Raw genomic sequence first — 18971 nt, forward strand, 5'->3', positions numbered from 1 at the left:
TTTTATTTTGTTTTGTTTTAAAGCAACATTGGATGCCAGAAGCTATTTCCTCAAGTATTTTCAGAAAATATTTCTATTATTTTACCTAATGTTTGAAAACATGGCTTTCTATTGCCGCAAATAGCTCAGGTTTTAAAGCAGTGCTTTCCCCCAGTAATATAGTAAGGCCTTAGGCTTTTAGTTTCTGTAGGACAAAAATCTTATAAATCTCTTAACTATTCTAAACTATTTGTTCAGTGTTGGAAGCTTCTTATAAATGTAAAAGCATATAAATATTCAATTACCACGTTAATTCTAAGGACTTGATTAAGATGGTTTCAGCAAAAGTAAAGCTGGGGCAAAATAAAAAAGACCTGCTTACAGCCAAATCTTCTTAAACCCAGAGCTTTATACTTCACCATGTAGAATTCCTTAGCACACTTAGTAGTTCTTTGTGTTTTTTGTTTGACTTGTTTTATTATTCATAATGTTGTACATATTTATTTTAAAAATGTATTTATTTGCCCATTTCAATATCTAAAAATGCCAGTTCCCTCCAGGCATAAGAGAAAATATGTCACAGGATTCTTCAGGTGTTGCTTTTACAGCTGGGAACCTCTGTGACCAGTGATGCCTTTGCCCAAGTTTTGCTCAGGCCCACTGGCCTCGTTCTACCTGCTTAGCCTAGCAGGCTGTGCTCAGGTCACACGACTGGCCTGGATCTCACATCTGCCAAAGCTGAGCCTGGCACAGAGTGGTCAGGGGTGCATAAGTGAGCTAGCACAGTCTGGCCATTGTGCACAGCCAGGCAAGTGGCTATGGCAGGGCAGGCAGCTTCAGGTCCTGGCACAGGTGTTGGCTTCCTGCAAGGCTGCAGCTGGACCAAGTGTACCACAAGTAGCTTCCACTGCAGACACCACGGGACATGGTGGTGCCTGAAAGCTTGGAGATGCCAGGAACTGCAGAGCCCCAAAGCGGGTGTCACAGCCCTGGCTTTGGGAGGTCCTAGGTCTAGGCTCCCTGAAGGGCTGCAGCTCTTCTCTCTTCTCTTTTTCTTGTTGCCCACAATGTGGAGAGAGGGACATGTTTCAGCCATTTTTGTTATAGCACTTTCAGTCCCACCATTCAGTGTGTCTTGAGTTCTTGTTCTGCATCTAGGAAGAATGAGCTACATGGACAAACTGGAGGGTGAGCAAAGCAAAGAGGTGCTTTATTGAGCCACAGTACAGCTCTCAGGAGACCTGAAATGAGCAGCTCCTTTCTGCAGGCAGGTCGTCCCGACAACTGCCACTCTCAGCAGAGAGGAGACCCGAGTGGGTAGCTTCTATTTATTTACAGGTAGGGTCATCCTGACATCTGCTCGAATCTGGCTGAGTCCAAGGTTTTTAGGAGCTCAGAAAGTACATGCTATTCAGTCCATGGATGGCCATTTGCTGGCCTGGATAAGGCACTATAAGTTCTCACTGTGGGCACAGACTCCACTTGGAACTGACAGCTCAGCCCCTAGGCTTCAGGTTGTCCCTGGCTTGAAGGTGGGCCTTCGCTGCGGACCTATCCCTTTCCACCAAGAAGACTGTCTGCCTCATGCTGCCATCTAGGTATCATCCATAGCACCCAGGCTGTTTGTGCCTAGGGGTTCCTGCAGGCCCACACCAAGTGGCCCTCAGTGCCCCTTTCAGCCTCCCTCCTGTGCTTGTCAGTAACCAAAGTCTGTAGTGGGCAGAGGCAACAAGGAGCTGGTGTGTCAGTGCCACCACCAGTGTGCCCACACTCAGCTGGGTCGTGACAATGCCTGGACTCGGCCACAACTTCATTCCAAAATCAGAGCCCTGAGAGTCAGGCGGCAAGAGCAAGCACTTCTGAGTCTGTGGAGGTGGGGATGGGTGGCTTCCCAGGCCCCTGAGAGTGCAGGGATGCCCAGGTCCACAATGACTGGGCAGCTGCAGCTGTTCTTGAGGGGGTGGAACTCCTGCCCAGGCAACTTGGTGGGAGGCTTCCACCTGTTCCTGGCTCCCACCAGCTCACTTGCAGCCCCAGCTGCATGCACTCCCTGGCTCCACTCCCCGGCTACAGTCCCCAACTGCAGGAGGTGTCTTCACAGTGGCCACTCCAGATGGGCCACTGCTGCCATCAAATAAACGAGCATGATAGATGCCTTAGGAGAATCTTCTATTTTTACTCTAGTACACAGTCATTATTCTTCAGATAACTTTTCCTTTCTTTCTTTTTTAAAAAAATAACTGGGAATACCTTCAGCTACTATCAGTAGTAGGGGCCCACCAAGCTGTGACTCTCATGAGAGTCATGGGGGTGGCAGCAGTGGGACTCTCGGAATCCTAATAACAGTACAGTTTTTAAATCACTGGGGATGACTGGGACTCTCTCTTTTCTTATTACTTCCTAATCCCTGCTTAACTGAATGTTTTTGATATACTTGTAACAAAAATAAAAGAGTCATACATTCTGAATAAGGTGATTTTTATCATTATTCTGTTTCTGTGACAAGTCTGAGGTATACTTAGTAGAATAGTAAAGGCCATGTTTTTGGGAGTGAGTCATGTACCTCAAAGCTGTACATAATGGTACATGCATTTTTGATTTATCCATAGTAAACTACAGGCATATTCAGGGAGACCGAGGAAAATGAAGATTTTTAAATTGCATAAACTATTTTATATATTTTTTATTTTGTATAAGATATTTAAGTTACCTAAATTATTTTTGAAACAATTATTGTTAACTACAAGAATCAATAACAAGGCTTGTGCTACAAGGTTGAAGAAGCAGTTGCTGGGTGGATGTCATTACACAAGTATAGTTTGTGTAAAGTTGTGGTAGCGTTTGTGCATGGTTGTAGTTTTGCTAGTCTTTTGTGATAGTTCTTGTTATCAGGCAATCATGTATGATACCCCTTCCTTTACGGATTTGCCTGGCTCCATTTTGTCAGGGTTTGACACAATTGACTTTGTTTTAATTTTGAGATGTTTCACATTCTCCCCTTTTGATCAGCATCTTTCACTGGAAGCACTGCTGATCAAACATCTTACGTTTAGGTTTCAGTTGCGTTTTGGTGCAGGGATGGACCTGTCCTGGTTGTTGGTCTGGTACCACATTGGAAGAAAGTGATTGGCAACTAGGAGTCCGTGTTAAGAACTTATTAGCCACATTTCAGCAATAAGGGGAATTTAAAGGGAGTAACTCTTAGGCTGAGACTACCTGGAATCCGTTATTAAGTTCAATTTTGTCTCTTCCATAGGCATTGACATGGTAGTCAATCTCAAAGTCCTAGGACACTATTATCCTGTTATGAGTTATAATTTTAAAGAAATAGGTACAGTGTAAAATTAATAGTAATATAATCATGGAACTTGTATAGTAGTGTTGAGCCATAAATTTTGGCTTAAAGGCCACAGACTGAATACATGAAATGACCATGGTGAGCTAGATGAGACCTGCTGTAACTATGTATCTTGTTTTCGTATCTTATGTTTTGTGGTCTCAATTTCTTCAGACAAATATATCCATATGTATCATGTAGCATTAGCAATATCACATATATTTCCTTATTTGATCAATGTTTAGCCTACAGAACCTGCTGATTGTGAAATTTTAATTACACCATTATGCTGCCAATTAAAAATGGTAGATATAAGTAAGGAAAATTTAATAGGGCAAGAACCTCATTAAAATGGAGATTTTGTTCCATTGTTTTGGGGAAAGTTTTCCACAACATAAAGCCATGATTTCTCATTGTGGTGTTCAGTTTGAATGTCTCTGGTTATGGCATCTGTATATGAAGCTTATTCCTTGAAATTTATTTGAAATTGTCCAGCTTCAGCTTAAGGTGCTTTAGAAAAGAGCAATTTTGTTCTTGGTAATTTTGTTCTTAGAAAACAAGCATATGGAAGGAATGAGAACTCAAGATTTAGTCCAGTCTACAAGTAGAAAATAAAAATGCAAGAAACAATGCACAGGGCTACAATCTTATAACAGGTATATTATAGTTTTCTTTAGAAAATAATAGATTTCGCTACCCGATTTTTGCCAAAGATAATTGGTAAGAAAAATTTGTTTGTAAAAGTTTAATTTTATCCAGTTTGACATGATTGTTTATGTAAGTACAGCAAGAATAATGATTGACCTTTTAAGTAATCTCAAATTGGACTCAAGAAAACCTCTCAAGTCTGAAAGCCAAAACAAGCAGACTTCAGATTTTGGCTGCAATACCTAAAACAATTTAAATATAACATCCCAGTCAATATCTTGGTAATATAATCAATAGTGTCAATTAGATTATATTACAAGAAGAAACAGATTCCCACTGAACTTATGTAAATAACCATATTCACATAAAAATAAGAATACTTAGAAACAGTTTCAGAATTTGGAGACACGTAATAAGGAGAAAAAGTACACATTTTTAGTTTTGTTCAGAAAAGGATACTTACCAAATTGCTGCAACTATAGATACCTAAAATCTGGAAGACAAAATATTTAAGAACCAGTAATGTTTTAAGTAAATAGGCTGTAAAACCCATAATTTAAAAAATTAGTTCATTTCAATGAGAACACATGGACACAGGGAGGGGAGCATTACACACTGGGGTCCGTTGGGGGGATATGGGAGAGGGACGGGGGGGTGGGGAGGTGGGAAAAGATAGCATGGGGAGAAATGACAGATACAGGTGAGGGGAAGGAAGGCAGCAAACCACACTGCCATGTGTGTACCTATGCAACAATCTGGCATGTTCTTCACATGTACCCCAAAACCTAAAATGCAATTTAAAAAAATTAGTTCATTTATTCACATGTAATTAGTTCTTGTTCTGCTTGATCTTAGCAGTATCACAATTTATCAATTTTTAAAACAGTGATCTGGAAGTTTTTAGTTAATCCATTGATCTTAAAGTTATTAAAAACCTATATTTAAGAGTAATTATTAGAAACTTTTTTCATGAATCTGACTGTTGAGGCTTTAGAGGAGACTTAAAACAATAACTGTGGATGAAAAAGAGATAGAATAGCCATGCTTAAAAACAGGATGAGTTTATTATAATGATGCAATTGACAATGAACTTCAATTATTTTTATTCCATACATTATTTTAAGGTAGCAATCAGTGTCATGACTGATAGCATCACTCCAGGAGCAACAGACTTTTATACATTTTACATAATCCTTAGAACATTGACATCAATAGCATATTTATATAAATGGAACTTTAAGAAAACTTAGCATCACTCTATCATTTGATGATGCTTCCTATATAATCTAACATGGTAAATGGGCCAGATTAGTTAATATCTTTTTTATAAGGTGAGAAACGCAAATTCAGAGTTCCAGGGGCCCATTTAGAAATTCCAAAAGTTAGTTTGCAGTTAGATTTAATTTAGAACTTTGAATCTTAGGAAGCTTGCCGAAGATGTCAAAATTTTAAGACACTTGATTAAAATAGCATCACAGGTCACTGTGTAATAATAACCAGACATGTAAGCAGAATGATAATTTAAAGACTTCAGAAACAATTACAGAAAGTTACGTATATTTTAAAGGCTCTAAGCTGGTTATTCTAGAAAAATGAAAATCATTAAAAAAAAAAGTTAAAAAAGCAAAAAAAAAAAAGATTTCAGACCTCTAACAGAGATGACTCCTAAGCAATCAAACAAGCTTACTGAAGACGAAAAGAAGCATAGAAAATAGTCTGGATGAAACAAATCTTTGTTTCTGTAGGCCGATTTTTAAATAATAAAGAAAAATGTCCTGCAGTATGATTGCTTCTCTTTATGTGAAGGCCATTTAGATATGTACTGAAAGTCAAACCTGATGAAAAGGTACTTGAATTCAATCAAACACTGGAAGCATGTATGCCCAAAGTTTTAAATGTACACCATATTGTAGAAGAAGTAAATAAGAAAACTAGTACCATGATCAGGAGAATACATGAATCTTAGAAATAGTAAAGGCATGTGAAATTTCCTGTTGATGAAGAACAATTCGGACATACCAAGAAAAGCCAGAAGTACAGAGTCAAGTTATATTGGAGGAAGACAGTGCTATCTTAAACCATGGACACAAATATTTTTAGCATCACACCACAACAGCAGAGTCAGAACTGGGGAAAGAGAATGCTACAGAAACTAATAAAAAAGTTAAACAAAAGAATCATTATTCCAGCCATGCAAAAAAAAAAAAAAAAGTGTCTTTTCAAGGAGAGAAGGATGAAGAGCAGAAGGCAATGACGCATGATCTGCAAATCACGTGCAGTGAGATACAGCTAAAGTTGAAGTTCTGAGACAAAAATATCAAAAGTTTTAAAAAAAAATTTATTTTGAGAAATAGAATTACTATTTTGAGTGAAGATAGGAATCATAACCTGAAATTAGGGTAATTAAATGGAAAATCAAATGGAATTAAGTGGAAATTATAAAATATTAAAAAGCAATAGTTTAGAAATTCAGAAGATGGCCCAAACTTAAAAGAAACAAATTTAAGAATTAAAAGTTTAAAACCTCTTACAATATTTTTAAAAATTAAGAGCAGATCAATTTTCCAAGAAAATCTTGTTTAAACAGAGAACTAGATTCTGGTTTTGCGTTATTGTACTTTGATACTAATACTTCATAGAAAAACTTACAAATAATTATAGTCAACTTGATCACACATAAAATGCCTCTTATAAGATTCATATTTCATAAACCTTTTACAATTTTCTCAGATCTTTTATAACTTGCTCATACCTTCTACATCTTGTTCAAGCATTCTATGACTTGCTTAAGCCATCAATTTTGGCCTATATTTTTTTTTCTTTGTTATTATTTATTGTTTTTTTTTTTTCCTATTTACATACAGATTCTTTTTTTATTTTTATTTTTTTATTTTATTTCATTTTTTATTGCATTTTAGGTTTTGGGGTACATGTGAAGAACGTGCAAGATTGTTGCATAGGTACACACATGGCAGTGTGGTTTGCTGCCTTCCATCCCCTCACCTGTATCTGTCATTTCTCCCCATGCTATCTCTTCCCACCTCCCCACCCCCCCGTCCCTCCCCCGTTTCCCCCCAATGGACACAGGGAGGGGAGCACTACACACTGGGGTCCATTGGGGGGCCTATATTTTTTAAAAATTGGAACAACCAACCACTCTACCTTGGACAAAAACTTACTTTGTCTTTTTCCTTATTATTGAGACAACTCAAAATTTTTTCTCAGACAAAAGTCACCCTCTTTTTTCTTTTAGCTTTCCCAAGCAAAAATACATTTTTGTACTTATAACTTTCTTTGCATCTGTCTCCTACTTACTGGCTCTTTTTAGCCTTGTTTTTAATTTTTTCATAAATTTATATCCTAAGATAACCTTTAAATAATCTCTAACTATAGATAAATCATTCCTGTTAAGTAGAAAACATTTTCATGTCATAAATATTTGTAATATGTATATATATATTCTAATGTCATAAATATACACGTATTTATAAATATATATGTCATACATTCTCATGTCATATATATGTATATATACATACACACATTTTTTTGGCCAATAGCATATTTTATTTTTATGGTGAATTTTGTATATATAATTATATATGTTAATTACAAATTGTAACTGTCAGTAGATTTAATTTCTAGTAAAAACATAACTAAGGAAATTGTAACCTGTCACATTTTAACATTTTATGAATACATATGTTATAATTTCTAAAAATATGTGCTTTCTCACAAATATGTTTTCTATGGGGAATAGAAGATATTTAATAACAGACCAAAGTGTTTTTCATCTTTTCATCAAATTTAAGAATTCAAAGTAAATAAATTTGAATCTATGTTCAGCAATCAGTGTTTTAGTATTTTAACTTACTTGGAAATGACCTAGGCACTCTATAGATATGTATTACCTAATTTAAAATAACCTAATCTTAGTATCTCAAATTACATTAAAAGTTCATTTATAAATATTTATTCCATTTACACATATTATTTTTTAACAATTATACATAAATATTTTTTGAAAACTGAGATACTAGACAAAGCTAACCATCATTTCAAGTTATTGTTCTGTTAATCATTTTTATAACTTGTGAATATCAGATGTTAATGATCCACATAGAGGTAAAGTAAAATATGTGAACATTTTGGCAATAACTCAGAAGATGCAGTGGTTTACATGAAACAAACAATATTATATTAGTCTTATTTATTAGAAGTAACACAAAGATAATTTTTCTCTTAGGCTGAATGTACAGATTTATGGCCTTAAATTCTCTAGGAGAGACATATGTAACCTTGTCTGATTAGCAAACCCAGACAAAACATGTATGCTAACAACTCTGTAGACACCTTCGTCTTTATTTTTACCAACAAATATAAAGCAGTTTATTGACCAAAGATTTACTTCAGTCATATACCTGAGTCAAGAGACATTTGGCTTACTTACTGTATATTTTTTAAGTTTTAAGGATAATTAACATAAGTGATCATTTATCACTGAGCCAATTTGAATAGAACTTTTTAAGAGAACTTACCATTGCAGACACAAAATACACGTATAAACACACATCAACATGTATATACACAAAGATCTTATACCTTTCATTTTAAAATTTTTGTCATAAGACAATAAAATACAGCAATATAAACTCACTGTAATTTATAAAAGACAGTTTGATCCAAATTATATTTCCAACAAAATGGCACAAGTTAATGTCAGCTCTTCATGTGGCTAAACCTCAAGATTTTTATTTGTCCTGTTAGGTAATCTAACAAAGGCTATGGACCAAATTTGAAGTAAAATGGTTTTCACAGCAGTTTAAAATAACCCTCTTTACTATTTTTTCCTCTGCTTTTCTGTCTCAAATGAGTCTTAAATGTTGTATTTCAGTTAAAACTGCCTGGAAAATAAACCTGTAAGTTTCCTTGAAATTAGTAACAGATTTGTCTTAATATAAGCAAAAAAGTCAGCAGATTCAGAAGAAATTTTTAAAAATGAGAAATAGAGATATTGCTGCACCATTCAGATGGGTTAACACTGTAGTTGCATTTTTTGGTTTTTGTTCATTAATGCTAAGAGAAATAAGCTTTGGGAGCTCGAATGGTGCCCGTAATGGCCATGAATTATCTTTAGTGTAATCTGTCCACTGATTTAAAAATGTATGTGAAGAAAAGCCATATATTTTGTTTGTATATTAGTCTGAGGTCTCTGAAATAAGCTTGTCCTTAGACAACTTAGCATTTCTTAGAAATTGAAGATTCCATTCTGTTCTTATTAATCTTTCAAGAACAGAAACATCCTATAATTTATATCTAGAATTTCAGGGTTTGGGCAAAGTGGTTTTTTGTTTTGTTTTGTTTTGTTTTTGTTTTTGTTTTTTTAATAAGTAACCTTTGCTCTAGTTGTTTGACCTGTGACCAGGTTTTTTCTATTTGCACTAAATTGTTCCAGAGACTGGCAAGTGCTCTGGTAGTAATTATATCTGTCTATACCCAATTTATTCTAACACAGAATAGTTTACCTTCGAAAACAGAAGTTCCTCATAGATAGTGGTGATCACTCTAGTAGCCATCCCATATTCACCATTTAAAAATAATTTTCCTCTGGAAAGATGTTCAGAAACAAGCAAGAAAAAAATAAGAGCCAAATTATTTGCAGATGCCCATAAGCAAACCAAAATGATACCCCGAAAAAGAGGACCCACAACAATTTTAAACCAGGCATGTAAAGCAAACAAAATATTAAACCAGGTGCACAGAAAAAAAGCAAATGTGAATTCATCGGAAAACACAGGAGGTCCTCATAGAGCAAAAACTCTGTGAAACCAAAGAATTATCCAGAAGATCCATGTGCTTATACCGGAAAGGGCTTGGCAGAAAAGACAATATGGTTGTAAGAGGGATGCAGTGTCCTTTATTAAGGCAGCTTTTATCCAAACCAGATCCTGAATAAAGTCAAAAGAATTCACCAAAAGAAGGAAGTTCAGCCTGAAAGAAGAGTCACCAGGTAACAAAAGATGAGACATGGAAACCAAGAGCTCAAAAAGACTCTAGTGGGTACTGCATGTAATTGCAGGGTTCACCCATCCTTGCAAGGTGAACTCACTTTAGGTCACATTTCTTGACACCAATTTATATCAACTTAAAATTACAAGGGAGAGAGTAGTCAAAGGTAACGAGCTTATCTGGGAGTCAGTACTGCAATAGGAAATACAGTGCCATTGTAAACTGTGGGCATATTTAAGGAGGATTTAAGGAGGAAGGGGAAGGCAAAGGTTTTTAAAGCTAAAATGAAGAGGGTTACATAGGTTATTTTGAAGCAATTATTCTTAACCAGAATCGATAACAAGGATGGTATTGGTCCAAGATGAGACAGGTAGTTGCTGGGCAGATGTCATTGTAGAAGCCTTTGTGCAAGGCTGTGATTTTGGCAGAGTCTTTTGTTGTCAGGAAGTTACACGTGAGAACTCTCTCTTTATGGCATTCCCTTACTCCATTTTGTCAGAGCTTGACACAATCAGCTTCATTTTTTAGTTTGACAGATTCATATTTTTATGACAAGGATTTTTTTTTACTGATAACTATTCTTATTTGGTGTACTCAATGAATGTATATTAAATAATCACACCCTACTAAGATTATAGCTAGAAATTTAACAAACGTTTCCAATCTTCTGAAAGGCCCTTCAACAGGACAGTTAGTACCTGAGAGAACATTCTAAGACCCAAGTTCTGTCCTGAAAATTTGTTGTCTAAGGAATTTGCTCTTGATGCCACATAATACAAAAGCCCACATATATGGATAACTTTCTTAGAAAATTGATTTTTAAGTAACTTACAGACAGACATGGACATCAGTAATAACAAATCTGGAATTTTATGTAATAATACTTTCTATCTCTGGAGTAAGTTATATTTGAAATGGGACTGGGAAAAGATAGTTGCTTGTTAACTGTTGTTATGGCTTGAATTTCGCCTCGCAAAAGATACGTCACAATTTTAACCCCTGGCATCTGTGCATGTGGCCTTCTTTGTATGTAGGGTATTTGTAGATGTAATTAATTTGAGCTCATACTGGAGTATGAGTCCTTAAACAAGACAGTGGCCCCTGTAAGAAGAAGTAAGAGACAAGCACAGAGAAAACAGGTGGCTCAAAGCAAATATTGAGGTGATGTAACTTCAAGTCAAGGAGCAAGTATTGACTACCAATACCAGAAGCAAGTGAGAGACAAAGATGGGTTCTACCTAGCATCTCAAAGGAACTATGTCCTTCTAAGGAACTATGTCCTTCTAACACTGTGATTTCAGACTTACTCCAAAACTGTGATAGAAAGAAATGTCTGTTGCTTTATGCAACCCAGTTTATGCTACTTTGTTACAGCAGCCCGAGGAAAGTAGTAAAATAAAAAGCTAATATCTAGCCAGTATCCACTGATGAGATCATAGTCATATTTTAGAACTGGTTTCATTCAGACTGACTGTAGCTTACATTGGTTGATGCCCAAGCTATACTTGTAAGTTATTTTGAAGATATCTCATTTTGTGAACATGGGATCAGAATAAGAAAATGAAGTTGTTCAAAAGTGTAATCATGCATGAATATGGAAGTCTACAGCTAAGGATCCTCCTTCTTAACACCTAGAGGGCAATGCTGAATTTTTCCATTAAGACTTTACTTTTTATTATTTTAAATGTATCGTATAACTTATTTTTCTATTACATTTAATTGGATTTCTCTCTTATCAGATAAACCCTTTGCTCTGGCCTATTTAATAAAGACTCTATAGGTAAATTTCAAGAGATTAGTTTTATTTTCCTCATTTCCTTGTGGGAATGTCATCAGTAAAAGTCAAACAAGATACTTTGTTAAGTGTGAAATCAATACAAGCATGAAGATGTAGTGCTTTACCTTTAAGAACTTTGGATTCTTCACTAGTAAGCTTGATCTTGGTTGTAGCTTCTATAGGGCCAGTCTGAGGTGGACACAGTTGGTGGGCTAAGGGGCTTGGCTTTGGAGTTTAAGAGATAGTAGAGAGGGCTTAGAAGGCCACCAGGTACCACCCACAGACATTCATTCTAAACTTAGGACAATTCATTTTTTAGGATTTTCTTCAGACAACAGGCAAGTAATCAAGTTCTAGGGTAACCTAAGGTTTTATTAATCTTGAACAACCAAACTCCATGAGGTTGAAAGTTTTGTTACTGCTGTTTTACAGAATGTTAGAGATTGGCCATCACGTAGAGTCCATACCCTATGAAGACATTAAAATAAAGGAGTAATGTGGTGACAGACTTTGAAAGTGAAGGGTGCAGACAATGAGCATATAACCCATTCTGGGCATGTCTAGAAAGCCACTTGATGAATGTAGTATCTGAATTAAGCCTTAGGGGATATGTGAGAGTGAGGTAGTCAAAAAATACAAGGAAGGCATTTTAGATACACATGCAGGAGAGTACTAAGTGACAACAAAATCGTGGAGGATTTGCATGGCAGTCTGGGAAGGTGCTTTTATCCTGTGGGTGTCCGGAAGTGATTAATGCATTTAAGCAGAGCAACAGCAGGTTTTCACTTCCATTTCAAATAAAACATTTGACTGCTGTTGAGAAAAACAGATTTAAAGACCAACAGTCTGTAGACATTAGGAAGAGTTAAGGAGCTGTTGTGGTGACTCAGGAAAGATACTATAAACTGCTGAATTAGGACAGTAGTAAATGGGAAGGAAACCATGGTTTTCAAAAAGTGAAATTTTTGCTTTCTAAAAATCAAAGTATACATACATGTGTGTAAACTAAATGCATACATTGTACATTCATATATATACACACACACACACACACAATCTTCACTTTCTCAATACACAAAGGTGTATTTTCACTCTAATGATTTTTAAATGTCATATAAATATCAAATATGTACTCATAGAATTAATGACCATATAGCTTCTGAAAATAATGAGTTAAAGATAATACATAGACATGTCACAAAATATTTTCATATTTAATATATGAAAAATTTTAGGTGTTAAAAATACTTTAATTTTGTAAGATATATAATTTATAATCTTATATAACATAATTTGTAAGATAATTTAGTTTTATAAGATTTAAAAATAATTACTAAATATTCATAAATGTATACAAAATAAAAATGTGCTTAAAACAATGTTTATCTTTGACATATACTCACTGTAGGATATTTTCTTTTTAGGTAATCTACTTCTAGTCTATATGAATTTTTTCTTTCAAGTTGCTTGTTTTAATGTTATCTTTTAGAAAATGTAGCATATGTAGAAAATAAATATTTAGAGAATACAGTTTTGTAGGACTTTCAAATAATTGGCTTAGGGAATGAAGAAGGAAGAGTCAAAATTTTGTCTTTCTTTCTTTTTCTTCTTTTAGTCCATTTTACTAAGGTGGCTTTTAGTGCTACAATTTGAACAAGCAAAAAATATATATTTTTGTTTGATTTCTAGAGAAGAGAGAAATTTTGTTTGATTTCTAGAGAAGAGAGAAATAGTGATTTTTTTTAACATTTAATATTTGCTATATCTCTAGTATATGCAGGGGAAGATTTCTTTTTTTTTTTCTTTTTTTTTTTTTTGAGACGGAGTTTCGCCCTTGTTACCCAGGCTGGAGTGCAATGGCGCGATCTCGGCTCACCGCAACCTTCGCCTCCTGGGTTCAGGCAATTCTCCTGCCTCAGCCTCCTGAGTAGCTGGGATGACAGGCACGCACCACCATGCCCAGCTAATTTTTTGTATTTTTGGTAGAGACGGGGTTTCACCATGTTGACCAGGATGGTCTCGATCTCTCGACCTCGTGATCCACCCGCCTTGGCCTCCCAAAGTGCTGGGATTACAGGCTTGAGCCACCGCGCCCGGCGCTGCAGGGGAAGATTTCTGATGGTTGAAAGAACTGGAGATATAAACAAGAGCTTAATTTCCTGAAAAATATTAGCCAAATACTATAATTTGTACCATAATTAGTTATGATGATTCTGGATTAGATGAATTCACTCATGGAGAAGATAATGCTGAAAGGAAAAAAACAGACCCTGGGAAAAGTTTTCAGTTGCAAATAATAGAACTTAGAACCAAAGAGTGCTTGGAGATATTCCAAATGAACAACTTCCTCATTTCCCAAAAACAAAATCTAAGATCTAGATGAAATATTTCATTCAAAGTCATCTAATTAATGTTTAATTAGAGGCAGAGCAAAGATTAGAAAGGAGCGCAATTCTGCAGATTTTCAGTTCGTTTCTCTTTCTCTATACTTCCAGAGGAGCTTGACTACTGATTTTATAGCATTTTACCCCTTAAAAAACTCTTCCATATACACAATCAACTTTGAACTCCACAGTACCTGGTAGGTATGAAGGGCAGATGGTGAGTTCAACTTTATAGCTAATATAAAGTGAAATAACTTTTACAAAGTTGAGTGTTTAGTAAAGCACAGAACCAGAATTTGAATCAAGGTATTCCAAAGTCAGTTTGAGTACTTTTTCAGCATTACTAGCAACATCTGAAAAGTAACAAGTAACCTTTACCATACTTTTATATCACTTTATATCTTTCATCTCAGTGTTTGAAAGTGGAATTTTTCTACTATGTATGTGCTTATTTGAGTGCATTTTGGAGATAATATCCTTTCTTCTACTTGCAATATATGAATATGACATCGTTTTATCCATAAAATAACTAGAGTCAATAAAATTTTAATTGCTTTTAAAAGAAAGTTAATAACATACAAAAATTATATTTATATAATAGCATTTATAAAATACATATTGTATATGTAATGTTATTTATAAATTAGATATAAATATAAATGGATTTATAAAATAAATAGTGCAAAAAGTGCACTATTTATATTTCACAATTAGAAATTCTATAAATGAAGACATGATAAAAAATAGCACTCTTATGGATACGCTTTTAATTCTTTAATCTTTTCCCTTTTTATTTTTATTCCATTTTGAATTTGCCCTTGTGAGGTCTGGCTAGCATCTTACCTATTCTTGAGAGCCTGAAACTTTAAGTTCTGCTAATTAAGAAATTGGTTTTAGTCATTCATAAGTTGATAACATTAACCTATTTTGTGTGTTACGTATGATGCACAACTTCCTCATCAAGGGATTAGTTTCTTAAAAGTCAATTTTTGGCCCTTTTTTTCTTCATTAAACTTTCCTACTGCTGTGCACCGACACAACAGGGTCTTTGTCGGCTGCTTAGAGGAGCTATTTGTTAATTGTTTTGCTTCAAGGACTACCTCCTTTGTTGATGTTCTTCCACAGATCCAAAAAGTAGTTCAACAAAGAAGAAAACTTTAAAAAAATGTAATTTTTATTCACTGGGTATTTTTTAACAGAGAGGAAACATTTTCTAGTTGTGTTATTTAAAAACTTATTTTAATTAGTTGGGAAGTGAAGGTTAATCCATTATGGCTTTTCACTGTCAACAGAAAGAAAAAGTCACTTAACAAATAGAAACATTTTAAGAATAGAAATGCGTAGGCATCTAGAATTGGTGAAATCGTAGCAATAGATATGAGGCAAAACATAATATGAAATTTGCTATTGCAAAGACAAGATACAGAGAATTTCTATTGTGATCTCAGATAGTATGAAGTGAGAAATGGGCTGCCATTTAATGGAAACCTAAAACTTGAAGGGATTTTAGATATCATCTAAGCCCATCTATCCCTTTCATAGGTGAGAAAATTGCAGCCTAGGGAAATGAAGTGATTGCTCAGCTTCTAGAGCAAATGCCAAGAGAACAGGGAGTAAATATATAATGCCACTGTGGCCTGCCACTTGGCACTCACTGCAAAGAACATTGCCTTCGCTTCCCCTATAGATTTTCGTTCGTTCAGAAAATGAGCCATTTCCCTCAAGCAATGCTATCTGGAGAGAGTTGTGAATTAAAGACTCTTTGATTTTTAGAGACTTTTCAACTCATTTCTATGTATATAAAAATGAAATAGGTAAATTTTATTTGTGTAAATGTATTGTTTTCAATTTCTTATAGTTTATGGATCTCTGATGTATGGAGTCCTTACTATAAGATACAATTTAGACTGTACCATTTGACCTTTCCTTATCATATTTTCTCCTTTAACTTCCTGCATCTCTGAATAAATAGATAAATTAATAAAAGATTAATATAAAATAAATTTAAAGGCTTTTCTGTAAGTAGCAGTCAGTACACTATGTTCTATGAACAAAACCCAGTCTATTGCCTGTTTATTTTTTAAACACACTTCCTAGGTGGCCATTTACAGAATAAACGTGTTCTACTTTAAATCAACATGCAAGGACTATTTGCTAATAAATAAGGCAAGCATGTTTGTGAAATTGGATGAGACAGAATAGTCCCAGATGCCTATGATAATTCAGATACTACAAAAATAAAAGTTTGAAGATGAGAGAAAGTGGGTGGTCTAGAGTGTTTTTCATTGGATAATAATTATATTTAAAAATTCTTATTTTGGTAGTATCTTCTTTTATAATTTAATTTTATTTCCAAATTCGTTCTTTGATGATACAGAAGAGTCAAAACGACTTATGTGATCTAGTGTGTTGAAAGATGCTAGGAAAAACACTTTTAAAATAAGAAGAAACATTTCCCTAACAAAATAAAACAGTTTATTGAAAACATAATTAACCTTGAATCTCTGCATTCTTTGAGTATACGACAAACATTTGTGCTTTGTGAAAACGTTTCTTTTTATATTCAGTGCTGAAAGTTTTGTGCCTCCCTCATGGCATTGCTGCAATAATGGATAGTAAGTGCAGGATGTCTTCCTTATGTTTCTATGTTGATGTCAACATTCACTGCAAGAAGTGCCCAACATATGTGGGTCAGCAACAAATATCATATAAGAATTTCAAACTCTTTGATGTCTATATATGAAATGTCAATGAAACCAACTACTTCATCTGAAGCAGACTTTTGATGATGCATTTTTAGAGAATCAAATATATGAAATGATCATCATATGCAGTAAATATTTGTTTGATATTTATCTAATTTTATTCAGCTCACAGAATCATAGAATATTCATGTGGAAGGATCTTACCATTAAAAAATTATTTATTATGAGTGAAGAAACATAGAACTAGTTTGGAAATAATCCCCATTTTCTGTTACCCAGTTTATGTTGCATCCTAAAATTTAATTAAAAACTCTTCCATATACACAGAAGGAAAATACAATGGAGAATTCAGTTAGTTTTCTTACACGTAGATGGCAATAGAAGGTACAAATATTGGACAATGTTTTTTGATTGACATTTGCTGGAGCCTCAGGAGTTCAGAAAATTTTATACAGAATCAAACAAGAGCAATTGCTCAGGTTCATTTGTAGCTACTGCATAAGACCTCACCCATGCAAGTCTCTTTTACATTAGATTCTGCATAAAATTTTATTTGAAAAAAATCAAGACATAACTACCAATACGTGTGTGAATCCCACTGTTAGAGGTTAATGACCAAGATCGTTGAATAAGATTAATGGTAGCAACATCAGAGGTCACTGTTGGGTGGTCCCTTTACTTTTTCATCTTAAGCAAATCTTGACTAAATTAGTTACATTGAACAGTATAAGAAATTTAAGGGTTAGCCAAGATCTCAGTGACCCAGTCTGTTACATAGTAATAATGAGTGAGGAACTATATTCATACTTCAGCATACATGCAATGATAATAATTCCTTTATTAAAAAGACAAAAATAAAATTAGAGATCTTTGACATATTTGGTGAGTTATAAATTAGATTACATATTCCACCTTTTCATTTTGTAGATAAAGATGCTGAAATGTAAAGAATTTTCCTTGTTACCAGCAGAACCAGGACTAGACTAAAGACTCATGACCACCTTTTATATGATTCATACTGGAAAGCAGGTTAGTTTAAGACTTCAAACATCTTCATACATCTAGCTTTGAAGACTTCATACATCTAGCTTTGATGTATAATACCTCTCTAACCTTGAGCAACTTAACTCAATTCTGTGAGCATCAATTTAAATATGTGTCTCATGGGTAATTCCTGATTATACCATAATGTTTTTGTAAGGGTGGCATGAAAGGTCCTGTGAGTGATGTACAGGTATATATGAGTTACTCATATTAGTATCAATTTAAAGAACATGGAGTTGCCAATATGTTACTTTTAAAACCTAGAAATACAACAATTTCCTATAGTTTGATGATTACCATTAATACCATTATACCAAAATTAATACCACCATAAAGTTTTATTTTTATCTTATATTCACAAATTTATCTGCTTCTTTTCAGGATTCACCCTTATTGCTGGTCCTAGTCAAGTTTTTATTCATCTTCATTTGTATGCATATAAATGCATATATACATATAATCCTCTCACAGTAAGGAATGGGAATTCCTTAGTCCTACTTAACTTACTTCAAAAGCAACCATTTTAACACATTACATATATTTTCTTATATGAGTATATATCACTGAAGTTTTAAAACAGTCATTATTATATTGTAATGTTTTGGAAAATTTTAAATTTACAATTTATGTCATTAGAATATAATGTACTTTAGAATAGATTTTATTCTTGAAAGAAAAAAAAATGACATTTTGCTTCCTGAAAGTATTTAGTAGGCATGGCAAGAGAATAGAATTAATCACATGAAGTGGACTGGGTATAACTATCACCAAAATTTGACCATAGCTGACATCCTTCAACACATTGCTTCAATGCTCTGTGGCCTATTGATAGGTCGTAGTTTCTAAACATTTTCCTGTTTTTTTTTTTTTTTTTATTCAAACACTGAGGCAAGCAACACACATGAATGTGTGAGGACGCACCACTCTCATGAACACACACACAAGCACACAGGGAAAAAAGTAGAGAAAGGCTAAGATACAGAAAAGAACAACTGGCCTACTTTTTTTTTCCAGACAAAAATATCTAGGTAACAGAATGAGCTGGCTGGTAATGAGAATTTTTCAATCCCAAGATTAATCATTGTCAA

Source organism: Saimiri boliviensis, chromosome 16, assembly GCF_048565385.1.
Source record: "Saimiri boliviensis isolate mSaiBol1 chromosome 16, mSaiBol1.pri, whole genome shotgun sequence".
Lineage (NCBI taxonomy): Eukaryota > Metazoa > Chordata > Mammalia > Primates > Cebidae > Saimiri > Saimiri boliviensis.